A 17,119-nucleotide genomic window follows, 5' to 3' on the forward strand; every position below is an offset into this window, starting at 1 on the left:
TTATTTATATAAGAATATGATACAACAAGTCCATAATACAATCATCAAATGGTTGGCTCTAGGGCTCTAACTAACAATCTCCCACTAGCACTAGTGCCAATCAGTGTAGGCTCTAAGCCCTAATGACCTAGTGTGATCATCATGCTTCCTTTGTGCCAAAGCCTTGGTCAAGGGATCTGCGATGTTAGCCTCTGTAGGTACTCTGCATATCTTCACATCTCCTCTCTCGATAATCTCTCAAATGAGATGGAAGCGCCGTAGTATGTGTTTGGTCTGCTGGTGTGAGCGAGGTTCCTTCGCCTGTGCTATAGCTCCATTGTTGTCACACTAGAGCTCAATAGGGTCAGCAATACTGGGAACCACCCCAAGTTCAGTGATGAACTTGCGGATCCAAACTGCCTCCTTTGCTACCTCTAATGCAGCAATGTACTCGGCCTCTGTCGTAGAATCAGCTACTGTGTCCTGCTTCGAACTCTTCCAGCTCACAGCACCACCATTAATGCAAAACACAAACCTTGACTACGATCGATAATCATCCTGGTTGGTCTGGAAGCTAGCATCACTGTAACCCTTTACAGCTAGCTCGTCATCGCCTCCATATATCAAGAAATATTCTTTAGGTCTTCTTAAGTACTTAAGAATATTCTTGACCGCTATCTAGTGACTTTCACCAGGATCTGACTGGTATCTGCTCGTCATGCTCAAAGCATACGAGACATCAGGTCGAGTACATAGCATGGCGTACATGATAGATCCTATAACTGAGGCATAAGAGATCTGATCCATGCGGTCTCTCTCCTCTCTAGAAGAGGGACCTTGAGTCTTCGAAAGACTCACGCCATGTGACATCGGCAAAAATCCCTTCTTGGAATTCTGCATGGCAAACCGAAGGAGTACCTTGTCAATATATGTACTCTGACTTAGGCCAAGCAATCTCTTAGATCTATCTCTATTGATCTGTATCCCTAGAATGCGTGATGCTTCACCTAAGTCCTTCATTGAGAAACAACTCCCTAGCCAGGTCTTGACAGACTGAAGCAAAGGGATATCTTTTCCAATGAGTAGTATGTCATCCACATACAATATAAGGAAGACAACTATATCCCCTACAAGCTTCTTGTAGACACAAGGTTCATCTTCATTCTTGATGAAACCAAACTGTTTGATTGCATCATCGAATCGAAGATTCCAGCTCCGAGAAGCTTGCTTTAGTCCATAAATGGACCTATGCAGCTTGCATACTCTGCTAGTATGCTGTGGATCTACAAAACCCTCAGGTTGTGTCATGTACACATCCTCGAGCAGGTTTTCATTCAGAAACATGGTTTTGACATCCATCTGCCATATCTCATAGTCATGGTATGCTGTAATAGCAAGCATGATCCGATGGACTTAAACATCACTACTGGAGAAAAAGTTTCATCATAGTCAATACCATAAATTTGCTTGAAACCTTTAGCTACCAAGCGACCCTTATAGATAAGTCCATCCATGTCAGTCTTTCTCTTAAAGACCCACTTACACCCAATGGGTTTTGCCCCTTCAGGTGGATCAACCAAAGTCCATACTTGGTTGGTGTACATAGATTCCATTTCGGATCTCATGGCCTCTAGCCATTTCTTGGAATCTGGTCTCATCACAGCTTCTTGATAGGTGGTAGGCTCATCCTCTATGAGCACAACGTCATCATGGTCAGACAAGAGAAATGAGTATCTCTTAGGCTGACGACGTACCCTATCAAACCTGCGAAGAGGTATGTCTACTTGAACTGGTTGTTGTTCCTCAACTCTTTGTGGAACAATATCATCCACAACACTTTGTGATTCCAGTTCAACTTCCATCGAGGCTTCAGTGCTATGGTCCGCATCTTGAACTTCTTCAAGATCAAACGTACTCCCACTAGTCTTTCTAGAAACAAAGTCCCTTTCTAGAAAAACCCCAGTCTTTGCCACAACTACCTTGTTCTGACTGGGAATGTAGAAGTAATATCCCTTAGTTTCCTTAGGATATCCAATAAAGTAGCACTTGTCAGATTTGGGTCCTAATTTGTCTGAGACTTGACGTCGAGCGTAAGCCTCACAGCCCCAAATCCTTATAAAAGACACCTGGGCATCTCTCCCAGTCCATATCCTATATGGTGTCTTTATCACGGCCTTGGATGGAACTCGGTTGAGTATAAAAGCTGCCGTATCTAGAGCATAGCCCCAAAGGAATGTCGAAAGATTTGTGTGACTCATCATAGATCGTACCATATCTAATAGGGTACGATTCCTCCTTTCGGATACACCATTCCACTGTGGTGTTCCAGGAGGTGTGAGTTGGGATAGAATCCCACACTCAGCTAGATAGTCACGAAACTCATGGCTAAGGTATTCTCCACCTCGATCTGATCGAAGTATCTTAATACTTTTGCCAAGCTGGTTCTGTACTTCATTCTTGAATTCTTTGAACTTTTCAAAGGATTCATACTTATGTGTCATCAAGTACACATAACCATATCTACTGAAGTCATCAGTAAATGTGATGAAGTACCTATAGCCGCCTCTAGCAACGACATTGAAAGTGCCACATACATCACTATGTATAAGTCCTAACAAATCAGTCGCTCTTTCGCTGTGCCCACTAAAGGGAGTCTTGGTCATCTTGCCTAGTAGGCATGACTCGCACGTCTCATAAGATTCAAAATCAAATGAGTCCAGCAAACCATCCTTATGGAGCTGGGATAAACGCTTGTCATTTATATGACCTAAGCGACAGTGCTAGAGATAGGTTTGGTTCATGTCATTTGACTTGAACCTCTTGGTATTTATGTTATAGATAGGGCTTTCAAGGTCTAGAATATAGAGTCCGTTCATCAGAGGTGCACTACAATAGAACATATCTTTTAAATAAACAGAACAACATTTGTCCTTAATTATAAAAGAGAAACCTTTCTTGTCCAAACAAGAAACTGAAATTATGTTCTTAGTTAAAGCAGACACATAACAACATTCATCTAATTCTAATACAAGCCCAGAGGGCAGAGATAGATGATAAGTTCCTACAGCAACAACATCAACCCGTGCTCCATTGCCTACTCGTAGGTCCACCTCGTCCTTCGCCAATGCCCTGCTATTTCTCAGCGCCTGCACATTAGTACAAATGTGAGAAGCACATCCGGTATCTAATACCCATGCTGAAAAAATAGATAGATTGACTTCTATAACATATATACCTGAAGTGGAAGTCTCACTTCGCTTCTTCTTAAGATCTTCCAGGTACACCTTGCAGTTCCTCTTCCAGTGCCCGGTCTGACCGCAGTGGAAGCAGGTAGCATCCTTGCCGACCCCTCCTTTAGGCTTCAGTGCCTTGCCTTTGCCCTTGACTTGGGACTTTCCTTTGCCTTTGGGCTTGCCCTTGCCCTTGTGTTTCTGAACTATCAGAACAGAGTGGGGCTTTGCTTTCTTAAAGTTTAGCTCAGTAGTTCTCAACATGCTAAGCAGCTCGGGCAGTGGCTTGTCAATTTCGTTCATATTGTAGTTTAGAACGAATTGACTATAGCTATCCGGCAAGGATTGCAAGATCAGGTCAGTGGTCAGCTCTTGGCCAAGAGGGAATCCCAATCTCTGTAGGTTTTCTATGTACCCAATCATTTGGGTACATATAGGCCTACGGGAGCCCCATCTGACATCTTGCACTGAAATAGTGCCCTTGAGATCTCAAATCTCTCATGCCGCGCTTGTCCTTGATACAGTTGACAAAGATGTTCAACCATATCGTAAGCGCCCATCAACTCGTGTTGCTTCTGAAGCTCAGAGTTCATGGTCACGAGCATTAGACAGGACACATCTAATGCATCATCTTGATGCTTCTTGTAAGCATCTTGGTCAGCTCGCGTGGCAGTGGCAGGAGGAGCCTCCAGAATGGGCTGCTCCAGAACGTACAGTTTACGTTCCTGGGTGAGAACTATTCTCAAGTTCCTGTACCAGTCCATGAAATTTTCTCCATTGAGCTTGTCCTTCTCAAGGACAGAACGCAGGGAGAAAGAGTTCGTATTCGCCGTCATGGTTATCTACAACAGAAAAATACAGAAAATAAATATCATATTCTTTTAAATCATTTAATTAGGCCTTTAACTAAATGATGTTCCTACTGAATTCTATAATTTATGTGGGACAAGATCCACATCATACTACACCTTGACTTAGCTTTGGCTAAATCACCCAAGACTTAGTATGATCGGTAGGCAACAATTTACCAATTACATCTCTATGCAACTCTTGTTTATAGGATCATTATCCATAGTTATATTAAAACTTGAGTTAGCTTTGGCTAATACGCCCAAGAATTAATATAAATGTGATTTATGTCCTATCTTTCCAACCGTTGGAAGAATGCCTATAGTTGTACTCGATCCAACCGAGATAACTAGGAATACTCAATCTAATTGAGTTTGTACTCGCCCATGCGTTGATAAGCGGGACCAAGATTGTCCCTCCATACCCTACCAAGATAATATGTGTTGCTCTTCTTTGGCAGATTCAACAACACATGTGATCGAGGTAGTGATAGGTATCACAGCATGGTAGACATTTGAGTTGATGCGATTGAGATCTAATCTAATCGAGAGGGTGCATCTTGTACACGATTTAGATTTAATCTAATCGTTAGGCACTAATTAATTACTAATTATGCATCACATACACACAAGCAATTAATTAAATTAATTTTTGATTAGTCATGGCCCTACTACGATCTTCTCAAGCCAATGAGAAGATCGGATGGTCAACCTAAGGTCAACAGCTTCTCAAGCTCCTCCCTTTGACCACCTTGTGTTGCTCGCGCCCTCCTCGTAACTCCGTCTCGAGTGGACCTTCCACCGCTCCAATTTTGTACATTACAATTTTGAAACTCGAGTTACATTCGAGTATAAACTAATTTACAACAAGAATAAATGGAGAAAGGCACGACGCGCAGGTCGCATATCAAATATACAACACACACAATACAAATGACGGCGCGCAGGCCGTAATATGAATTACAACACAAATATACCAATCCAATTGGGTCTTTTTGGGCCATGACTATCACAAAAATAATATCTAATTCTAAATTATATATTTTCATAATTTTCTATAATTTTCCATAATTTTTACAATTTTTATGAGTAAAATTTCCCGACGGTCCCGTTTAGCGATTTTCGGGCGCAATCGCCGAACGAATCCCCTTGCGGGGCCAGGGGCAGCACCCCTACCCGTGATCTAACCATCGTGAGTGTTCTTTAGCGATCCTACAGTGCCTTAGCCCGCTGTCCCAAAAAGATTTGGGGCGAAACCTTGTCGTTTCGGAAAAGTCTTCTCGGTTGTCGAAGCCTACAAGTGTCGAAACACTTGTGCTTCGCTTCTATGAGAAAAATACCCATAAAAACTCTAAAAATCATAAAATTACAGAATGTTACAGAATCTATATTTTTCATAAAAATACAAACTAAACTCGTACAAGTCTTTGCACGTGGCTCTGATACCACTGTTGGGTTTTTCGGGCCGCGAAAACCGCTTTTTCGCGTCGCGGAAACCCCGAAACCCCCACCACCGGATCCGTGAGAAGAATAAAACTTTTGAAAACTTACGAGTACAAGTTTACAAACTCTAGATCTACATTAGAGTACGATTTTTACATTTGATGCGTGCCTTTCGCGAATCCCGCTCGTCCAAGGTGCCGGATCTCAAGATTGTCAAAGTAAACAACCCTCTAGAAGTATCTACACGAACAACTCGATGGAGGGAGAACCTTAGAGTGTGCTAGCACTCCAAGAAGGTCTCGGCAAGATGAGGAGAGGGGAAGCAAGAAGAGAGAGCAAGGAAGAAGATTAGTTGAATTGGCTTGAATGAAAATGAATCCCATTCATTCCCCTTAGTGGCATAAAGTCAAGTCAAACTTGACTTTTCCTCTTCCTCTCAAGTCAAGTCAAACTTGACTTAATTTCTCTCATGGCTGATCTAATCCAACCATTTAATTCAAGCCAATTTAATATAATAAATCTAATTTATTTAATTAAATTGATTCAATGAGTCATAATCTAAATTAGACTCATTGAACACATGAATCAACTTGAGTCTAACTCAATTAGCCCAATTAGGATTACTCTTAATCCAATTTGATTCATCACATGAATCTAATCCTCTTGGTTCATCATATGAACCTAATCTCCATCTAATTGTCCTTAGTGTGTGACCCTATAGGTTCTTGTAACGTTGGAAATGCCCCTAAACCCATTTAGGAGCATAAGTAATGAGCAGTATCTAGCAACACATCATTATTACCCAAGTTACAAGAATGTTGAGATCCAACATCACCTTGTGACTACTAATTGTGACTCCTCACAATATATGACAAGTGTTCTTCTATCCTAGACATCTAGATTGAGCAATGTGAGGCATAGACCGTGTCATCCTCTGACCAATCTAAATCTTGAACTCCAAGTAGACTCACTAAATCAAATGAGCTCAATATCTCATATTGACTCATTTGGGCATGGCCATGCACTTCGTGGTCTCACTCTATCAAGAATATCGATGTTGCTCCCGTCATATAGGAGGGATAGATCTCATCTACATCACTCACATCCCACTGCATAATTTGTTACATATCCAGTAATCGCCTTTATAGTCCACCCAGTTACGGGTGACGTTTGACGAAACCAAAGTACATAACTCCTTATGTAGGGATCCATGGTGACTTCAGGTCCAAGGACTAGTAGTCATACTAATAGTCACATGAGAAAGTATATGCCACTCATATAACGATCCATGATACTTTCTCATGGCGGGTCATTCAGTATGCATTCTCCAATGCATACCCATGTGTCAACTTGATATCTCTATATCCATGACTTGTGAGATCAAGTCATCGAGTTGACCTACATGCTACTCTTATTGCATTAACATTGTCCCTGAATGTTAATACTCGACTAGGAATGATTAAGAGTAGTGTTCCCTATATCATCTCACTATCGATTCAACCAATTGATTGATATAGGTAAGAACCTTCTACTCAAGGGCGTTATTATACTTAGTTTATTTGGCACAAATACAAGTAAGTATAATAATCAAAAACAAATGCTTTTATTTATATAAGAATATGATACAACAAGTCCATAATACAATCATCGAATGATTGGCTCTAGGGCTCTAACTAACACTTAATATATTGTATTTTGTTGGTATAATCTTTATTTTTAAGCTCATACTTGTTCTCATCTACTTGTAAAGATTTGCGCTATATAGTTGTTGCCCACCGAAAGCGGTCAACGACCGCGGGCCTTCAAGTAGGAGTCGAGATAGGCTCTGAACGAAGTAACTTCTCGTGTCTTCTGTGTTTGTGTTATTTCTTTTCCGCTGCATTTACTTTTACGATTCTGAAATCAATTGTGAAAGCCACAAGCGCTATTCACCCCCCCCCCCTCTAGCGCTTTTGATCCAACACTTTCTTCTTCCTTTGCTTCTTTGTTTCCTTTTGGTTGGGACAGTTGACTTTGATGTGTCCCTTCTTCTTGCAGCCGTAGCAGGTTACTTCGGAGTTCACTTTTGGACTTGATTGCACTGTCTTTGACTAAATCTATTTTTTGATGTCCTTCTTGGTGAATCCTTTCGTATTCTTATAGAGCTTTTGTACAAGGTTGACGAGTTTGGCTGCTATCTCATCATCGTCGTCTTCTGAGTCTGGTTCATCTTCGGACTCGGGTTCAAACTGATACTTCTTTCAGGTCTCTTTTGTCTTGCTTGTACCTGCAACTAACGCAATACGTTTCTCATCCAAGCGTGCATTAATCTGTTCATGTAACTCAAATTCTAAAAATAGTTTATCTAATTTAATTAATGAAAGATCCTTGGATACTTTGTAAGCATCTACCATGGATGCCCACAAAGTATTCCTCGGAAAGGCATTGAGTGCATACCTGATTATATCGAGGTTTTCTACCTTCTAACCGATTGCATGAAGACCATTCAGCAGGTCCTGAATTCGTGCATGAAGTTGGCTAGCTGACTTGCCTTTCTTCATTTTTATGTTATATAATTTATTTAAAATCAAGTCACACTTGCTTACCTTCGTATCGGGAGTTCCATCGTATAGCTCGGTCAACTTTTTCCATAGTTCTTTCATACTTGAGAAAGGGCTGACTTGGTTCAGTTCTTCTTTTGTCAGGCTGCATTGTAGAGTGCATGTTGCTTTAGCGTCGGCCTCAATTTTCTTCATCAAAGTTGTGTCCCAGTTTTGGCATGACACTGGCTTTCCAACACCGTCGAGTGGAAGTTCGAGACTCATTTGGATGATTATCTACATCTCGACTTGTGTCTTGAGATGGTACTCTATTCGGCTCTTCTAGTAGCTAAAATCCTCACCAGAGAAGAGGGGAGGGCGTGCAGTGCTATACCCCTCTTGGTGGGCCATTTAAGAAAAAACCTCGCACACAGTAAAAAGAGAGCAAAGGTTCTAAGACTTGGTCTTGGATTATTAGTACAGGAACAAGAGAATATAATAAAAACTCGAGTGGTGTTTGCACCAACTTCGAGAACCCAAAAAAAACATGATTGATGAAACAAATCAGAAGGCGACAATTTTACCTATTTTGATTGACTTCAAATTTTTTTAAAAAATTACCAAGAAAAATTACTTTAATGGTGGTTTCAACGATTCAAAGTGACCCCACTCTGATACCAATTGTAGGATCGAAAAGTGCTAGGGGGGGGGTGAATAGCGCTTGTGGCTTTCACTTTCGTTTTGAGTAAACACGTAGTGGAATAAACAGAAATTAATAAACACCAAGGATTTACTTGGTTCGGAGCCTGTGGTGACTCCTACTCCAAGGCCCGCATATAAGAGTGCTTTCGATGGGCAATCACTATAGCTTTGAAAATTACAACTTGAATTACAATATTAATGCAATAATTAAAAGTATACCGACAAATAAGAAAGGAGAAATTAAGGCTTCCGGTTGTCAAAGTCGAGTTACAGCTTTGTTGAATCATACTTTGAGTAGCACACGTAAGAAGGATTATAAGTTTTTGTTGTTCCTGTGCATCAGCTCAGGACTAGCTTAAATAGACTGCTGAAGGCACATTCAGCCACCATGGAAGGCGCCTCCAGTAGGGATTCTTATCCCTTGCCGATCGGTGTCGATAACTCCCACTGCTTGCACTATTTATCCACCCGAAGATGCCTTCAGCGTCCTTAGAAGGCACCTTCCATCAGCTATCCAAGGCGCCTTCAGCATCTTTGGAAGGTGCCTTCTGCCCTGCTTCCTGCGCAGCTACAGCCAAGGCGCTCAAGCCGCCTCCAACAGCCCGAGAGGCACCTCAGACATTGTTTATCTGAGCCAAACATTCTCAATTCACTTCCTACAAAATATGTTAGTCCAAGAAACCAACCATACCTTGTAAAACAAAGTTAACATAATATATACATGAAAATAAAACATTTGATAGTCTTCGGTTTGTCCGGTTCTGACTTTGAGTTTCTCAAAAATCTTAGGTTGAACCAACGCCTACTATTCCCTCACCGGGGAATGTGCCCTCACCTATTCCTCTCAGGAGAGTTTACCTGTTGCCAGATTGATCCTCCAGACTAACTAGACTTTTGCTCAGCGTCTGAAACTTCCAGTCTTCATGCTGGACATCCACTCCATGACCTCTCCAGACTTCCACCCTGTTCGCGACAGCAAGATTTCAACCTAGAGTCCTCGACTCTAAGATTTTTCCTGAAGCTCTCAACCCACCAAGACATTCCGCCTAGGGTTACCACCCTCTAGGACTTAGGGTTACCACCCCCTAGGGTTTTCCACCTGCCTAACTGCAGCTAGGACTTTTGCCTAAGAATACTTGGGACATTCCTGTAATCTCATTCAAACTTGTTAGACCACAAATAACATTAACTATATATCCTTTGCCATTATCAAAACTCAGGTTCGATCGTCGATGCTTCCCGCACCAATAGATTGTTGGTGCGGGAAGCATCGGACGATCGAACCTAGGTTTTGATTATATCAAATGGTTCAAAGTTAAGTTGTCTTGTAATCTAACAAGGTTGATTGAGTTTGTAGGAAAGTCATAAGTTGTCTTAGGCAAAAGTCCTAGTCGCGGTTGGTAGATGGAAAACCCTAGGGGGAGGTAACCCTAGATGATAGAAAGTCCTAACTACAGTTAGGTAGGTGGAAAACCCTAGGGGGTGGTAACCCTATGTTATGTAAAACCCTAAGGGGAGGTAACCCTAGGTCCTAAGGGGTGGTAACCCTAGTTATGGAAAATCCTAGGGGAGGTAACCCTAGGTCCTAAGGGGTGGTAACCCTACGCGGAAAGTCTGGATGGGTCATGGAGCAGACGTCTAGAAGAAAGTTCAGTCAGTCTGGAGGACTAGTCTGGCAACAGGTAACTTCTCTTGAAAGGAGTAGGAGAGGACGTGTTCACTGTTGAGGAAACAGTAGGCGTCGGTTAGGCCTAGGGTTTTCAGAGGAAATCCTTAGTCAGAACTGGACAGTTCAAAGGTTGTCAAGTTATTGATTTATATATCATTTGCTATTTTATCTAACTCTATTTTCTAGGAAACTAAAAATTGTGCAGGGTTAGTTTCTTCCTTGATCAGTCAATCGAACGGCGGATGGGTCGACCAAACCTCTAAGCAAGAAGATAGATTTCTAGCCAGATGAATACGGTGATCGAGATCAGGCCAAATTGATTGGATCTGACCAGATAAGCCAGCGAGGATAGTGGGATTGGTCAACTGAATGGCGGGATCAGTCGACCGAATGAGGACCCATCCGAAGCTAAATCTAGATGGGAAGACAGACCGATTTAGGCAGGATCGGTCGACCAAACAAGGGGATCGGTCGATCGATCATTGCCGAGTCAAACCTATTCCCGAGATTAGTGGATCTAGATTAGACCTAGCTTGGATATTTAAGGAGGGATCAACTAGTTTCCTTGATAACATAATTTTTGAGATCAAGAACGAACAACTGCTGCTCTCTTCAATGCTGTTCTGATAACCGATGAACAAATTCCTAATTCCTTATTGTTGGTATACTTTGTTTTTTCAGTACTTGTAATTGCTTACTTATAAAAGATTTTTGAACTATTAGTGATTTCCCATCGAAAGTGATCAACGATCACGAGCCTTGGAGTAGGAGTCGCCACATGCTCTGAATCAAGTAAAAGAAATTGTGTTAACATTGCTTTTGTCTTGTTCTTTATTTCGCTGCGTTCTTACTTTTTGTTTTCTGATAAATGAATGAATTAGCCATGCGTGCTATTCACCCCCCCCCCCTCTAGCACATCATCGATCCTATAGAAGGCATGTGAAAATTGATGTTCAAAGCCTTTGGCCTAGCCTTCTTTTATAGGTTAGGTTCAGTCTATCGATCATCACAATTGGTCTACTAATCACTTCGATAATCGAATAAATATCTGGTCTATTGTTGCACTCCGCAAGTGTACGGAAATGTCGCAAGTAATATAAAAGATTATCGTATCCACAAGGACTGAAATAAGCACTAGAAATGTCTCAATGCGAATTAGCTAAACAACTATCCAATTGTTTCAAATGCAAAGTGAAGGTAAACAAATCTAATATTAAAGATCAACAAACAAGAGTTTAGTGTTTTGGGTTATGATAAAGGGAGATTCTAGGAGTTTCGGTTTCTTTGTAAGATTTCTCGAATGTAAATGGTTCACCAATTCTTATCCCTCAATTGCCAAACACTTGTAGAAAGTTGCAGGTTCTCTCTTGCAATAGATAACTGGCTAAGGACTGAGAAATGTATCTAAATATGATCAATTAGACGTGAACCTACGTTGTCCTTACACAGAAGCGCACCTATTACTATGCCTTCCTCGGATATAAACATAGAAGCCCACAACTTATTAATCTATCAGGATACAAGAAACTAAGCACAAGATCCATCCTACTCTCTTAAATGTTCCTATTTCCTCTTCAAGATTATCTCTCAAACGTCCTTACACGGGCTTGCACCTGTCACGTGGATCCCTCAGATGATCGAGTGAGAGTTTATCTTTACAAAGTCCACAAGAAATCCAAACAATCAATCAAGAATGAGAATTAAGCACAAATCACCATTAATCATTCAAGATCTAATTGATACAAGCAAGACAATGTCATTGAAACAAGAAAATGGCAAATCCATAAGAGATTACATCAATCCATCATACAAATACTCCCTTAATCCTAGAATACAAGATCTACTCCATGAATCGAGGAAGAATACCCGAAGAAATGAAGATTACAAGCATTTCTTAAATCCCCAATCCAAGAAACCAAGAAAAGGGGAAAAGAGAAGACTTATCTACGAAGAAGCCTCGTCTTGGATCCAATCCTCGCTCCGGAGTTGAAATCGTCAAGAACTCCTCGAATTCGAAATCCTACCAAGAATGGGAGGAAACCACCAAATCTTGCCTTCTCCCAAAGGGGGAGAGATCCCCTTTCAATTCATGAAGGAGGGTTTAAATAGAGGAGGAAATCGGGTGCCACACGGCCCCGTGACACGGCCGTGTGAGATTCACACGGCCAGGACCCTTTTGTTCTCTGGAAATGCTATACGGCCGTGTGGTGCCCACGGCCACCACCTGCTTAGCCTCTGGAAACCTCACACGGCCGTGTAGATCTACACGGCCATGTAAGGCATCTGCTCTAATTTCTTCAAATCAAGACACGGCCGTGTGAGATTCACACGACCATGTCCTCTTCCCTTCCTGTTAAAACAACACGGCCGTGTGTGGTACACGGCCTGATGCTCTCTCCCTTCAATTCCTTCCAAGCTTGCCCGAGGACGCATAATCTTCACCAATTTCGACTCCTATGTACAGAAAATGCACAAAAAGAAGATCTCCGAACGAAAAGAGTAAATATGCTAAAAGGAAAGCTGGAAGTATAAAAAATGCATAGATCAAACATGCTCAAAGTATGTAAATGTGCGTAAAAACATGCATAAAAGAGTATATAATCTACGCACATCACATCCCCAGACTTAAACCTTTGCTTGTCCTGAAGCAAAATGCTGCAGTCTAAATTCATATGTTCTACAACACATTCATAAAACCTAGTGCACTTTCCTAACTCTATCAAAAAGTTTCATTAACAAGCGTGATCATGGAAACAAGTAAAGTATGGTTCAAGCATAAGAATCTTGTGCACAGTGTAAAAGTAACTCAACACCCTTCAAGTTTCAATCCATGTCCTAGTCAAGTCGTCATCAAATTTGAATTCCTAATGTTTCCAGTGAAAGACAAGTAACCAGTGATAGACACTTACTCACTATTCACTTGGTTCATATTTCTCAACTAACCCAAGGTCTCAAAGGTGTGCTCAATCTCAAGGGAAGCTAAGCAGTCATTTCCCCAGTAACCTAACTCGGTCTCAAAGGGGTGACTTGCTAGATTCCACTCATGACAACTGTTTTTTATATCCCTTTTTTTTTTTTATAAGTGTTTGCATTGTGCAAAACTTATTCATAAATGTACTTTTAGCACACATGTTGGGATATTTTGATTTTTCCAAATGAGCTTTAATGATTTGAGCCACCATGGAAACCAAGTACTAAGCAAACAAGATGAATCATGACTATTTCAATGACATCAACTATTCAAGCATCAAGCACAAGTGTAGTGAAGATAAAATCCTTAAGGTTGAACCAAAACTAAAACTCATCACCATAAGATTCTTAGCTTATTAATGCTTCCCAAGATAGAAAAAAGAACTACACAAAGTTTACTACTAGCATCATTCAAACATCATGAATCAAGACAATAATCGTGCTAACATTTCACTTGAATCCAAGAAAGCATATAAGCGAAGATTTGATGTTCTCAAAAATTTTTTTGCCATGATTATTTCAAAAGCCAGCAAAATAAAGCAACAAGCAATGAAAATAAGAACCAACATGAAAAACTAACAAAAACTAAAAACTGAAAACCAAACCATGACAGTACATGACACCCCCCCAGACTTAAATTTTTCATCGTCCCGATGAAATCAATATGGTGGAGGAGGTGGAAAATCAGGAAAATCAGGGAAGAAAGATGCAAAATCATTAACAAACCATTTAACTTCGTTTCTGAAAAAATTATGATACTCAAACAATTTATCAATATCATCCTTCACAAATCTCATAAAACCTCTAAGATCTTCATGGAATTCCATTTTAGCCTTATAAGCATTCATCATTTTAGAAATCTTATCACACAATTCTCTCTCACTCTTAAAACAATCTTGTAGCTTTTTAAATAGTTCCTCCTCCATAAGCTTCTTATTCTCAAGAAATTCATTAGTTGAATCTAAATCACTTTGAATATTCTTTAAAGCAGAATTAAGTTCTTGAAACATAAAACTATGAATCTCTTGGTTACCCTTAGAAACATTTCTTGGAGTAAAAGATGACAAAGCTCTAGATTGTTGCCTAGCTAACTTTAAACACCAATTCTCTTTATTATGAATTGTAGTAAAATCATGATTGGGCAATTTTAAAGGGAAACCATTTTTAATGAATAAACTAAATCCATGCTCTTCATGCTTAATCATTTTCATTGCTAAACATGAATTCAAATCCAATGTACAAGAACTCTCCACCACTTCTAATTCACTCAAATCACATCCTAATACTAAGGCCAATTGAGTAAGTAATCCCCCTAAAATAATAGGTGTGGTAGAATTCGATTTCCCTAATTTTGCCAAATGTTTAAGAAAGAAATAACCAGAATTAATTTGAATATTTTCGACCATTGCCCACAAACAATACAAATCTACAAGTCTTATTGATCCCTCTTTGTCCTCCCTTCCAAATATAGTGTTTTTCATGAATAAGTAAGCATATTTAAAAATAGGATTGATAATTTGGGAAACTCTAGAATTATGATGATCAAATAGCGGTTGTTCAGAAATTTGTCGCCAAAAATGTGAATTCTCAAATTTGGGCAAAATCACACACACCTCATTCTTTGGCAATTCATAACAAGCATTAAAATCTCCCAACGTCCATTCATAACTTTCATCAAACAAACTAAATTTAAGCTTCCCCCCACCTTGAACATTATCAACCTCTATTGAGCTTAAAAATTCAAAAACAATTCTAGGATAAGTAGGATATTTTATGTTCACTAAACCACTCCATCCTATCCTTTCAAATAACCAAACCAAATCATCCTTAAACCCCAAAGTTTCTAAAGTTTCAACATCAAGAAACCTAGTGCCTAAAAGAGGTCGTTTACATAAAGAAGAATATCTATACCGTTGCTCATCACTAGAGAAAACAATACCAAAGTCATTAGAAATACCTTTAAAGCAAACATTCCTCTCCTTTATTGCAACCACCTTCTCCTTCCCTTTTCTTGTGGCCGAAATCTCCTCAATCACGTTTTCCATGGAAGAAAATCAAATCTCCTTTAGAAGAATGAGAAAGAAAAATTAGGAGAAGTAGTTTAAACCTTTAGAAATGAGAAAATAAGAAAGAGGAACGAGCGGCGGTACACGGCCGTGTACCGCCCACACCCCGTGCCCTAATTCCTTAAAAAGATGTGGATCAGGCTGTGTGATATCACACGGCCATATTCATTTCTCATCGCACGGCCGTGTCTGTGACACGGCCCCCTTCTCTTTCTTCTCTGGATTCCAGACACGGGCCGTGTCTGGAACACGGCCTAGACCTCTTTCTCCTCGGGATTCTTTACACGGCCGTGTTTGAGACACGGCCTAGACCTCTTTCTCCTCGGGAGATCCTACACGGCCGTGTCTGGATGACACGGCCCAAGCACTTCCCTTCTATGTCATGGCTTAACCTAAAAACAAAATTAAAAACAAGTAAAAACCAACAAAATGAATTTATACTAGCTAAAAGAATTCAATCTGGAGGGCGAGGTTCAGAAAAATACAACCTTTGTACCTCTTCTATTTTTGTACCATGAATATATTTTTTCAAACGTTGACCATTTACCTTAATTATCCCAAAATCTTTGTTCCAAATATCTACAGCTCCAAAAGGATAAACCTTCTTTACCTCATATGGACCCGTCCACCTTGACTTAAGCTTCCCAGGAAAAAGTTTTAATTTTGAATTGAACAACAAAACCAAATCTCCTACATTAAAGTCTTTACGAAGAATGTGCTGATCGTGCCATTTCTTCGTCCTTTCTTTGTAAGATTTAGCATGCTCATATGCATCCATCCTTAATTCATCAAGTTCGTTCAACTGAAGCTTCCTTTTCTCCCCTGCTTCCTTTAAATCCATATTCAAATTTGCAATTGCCCAATAAGCCTTATGTTCTAGTTCAACTGGAAGATGGCAAGACTTACCATAAACTAATCAAAATAGGGTCATCCCAATAGGAGTTTTATAAGCAGTTCGATATGCCCATAAAGCATCATCTAATCTCAATGCCCAATCCTTTCTTGAAGTGGATACAATCTTTTCCAATATGGACTTAATTTCCCGGTTAGATATCTCAGTTTGCCCATTAGTTTGAGGATGATAAGGTGTTGCTACTTTATGCTTCACTCCATATCTTCTAAGTAAGTTTTCAAACTGTTTCTCTATAAAATGTGATCCTCCATCACTAATGACTGCCTTTGGCACCCCAAATCTTGGAAAGATAATACTCCTAAATAATTTGATAACTGTTCTTGGGGATGCCACAGCTTCTACCCATTTGGACACATAATCTACCGCCACAAGAATATACCTATTCCCATATGAAAGAGGGAAAGGTCCCATGAAATCAATTCCCCAAACATCAAATAACTCAACCTCAAGAATGTAATTTAACATCGTTTCATTTCTTTTAGTTATATTCCCAGTTCTCTGACATTGATCACAAGACTGAACAAACAACTTAGCATCCCTGAATAAGGTTGGCCAATAAAATCCTACTTGAAGAATTTTCGTAATCGTTTTTGAACTACCCAAATGTCCTCCATAGGACGAAGAATGGCAATGAAACAAGATATCTCTAACTTCTTATTCAGGTATACATCTTCGATAAATCACATCATTGCACTTCTTATACAGGAGAGGTTCATCCCAAACATAATTCTTAACTTCTGAAAAAAAACTTTTTCCTTTGTTGATGAGAAAAATCCGGAG

This window comes from Zingiber officinale, chromosome 11B (assembly GCF_018446385.1).
Source record: "Zingiber officinale cultivar Zhangliang chromosome 11B, Zo_v1.1, whole genome shotgun sequence".
Lineage (NCBI taxonomy): Eukaryota > Viridiplantae > Streptophyta > Magnoliopsida > Zingiberales > Zingiberaceae > Zingiber > Zingiber officinale.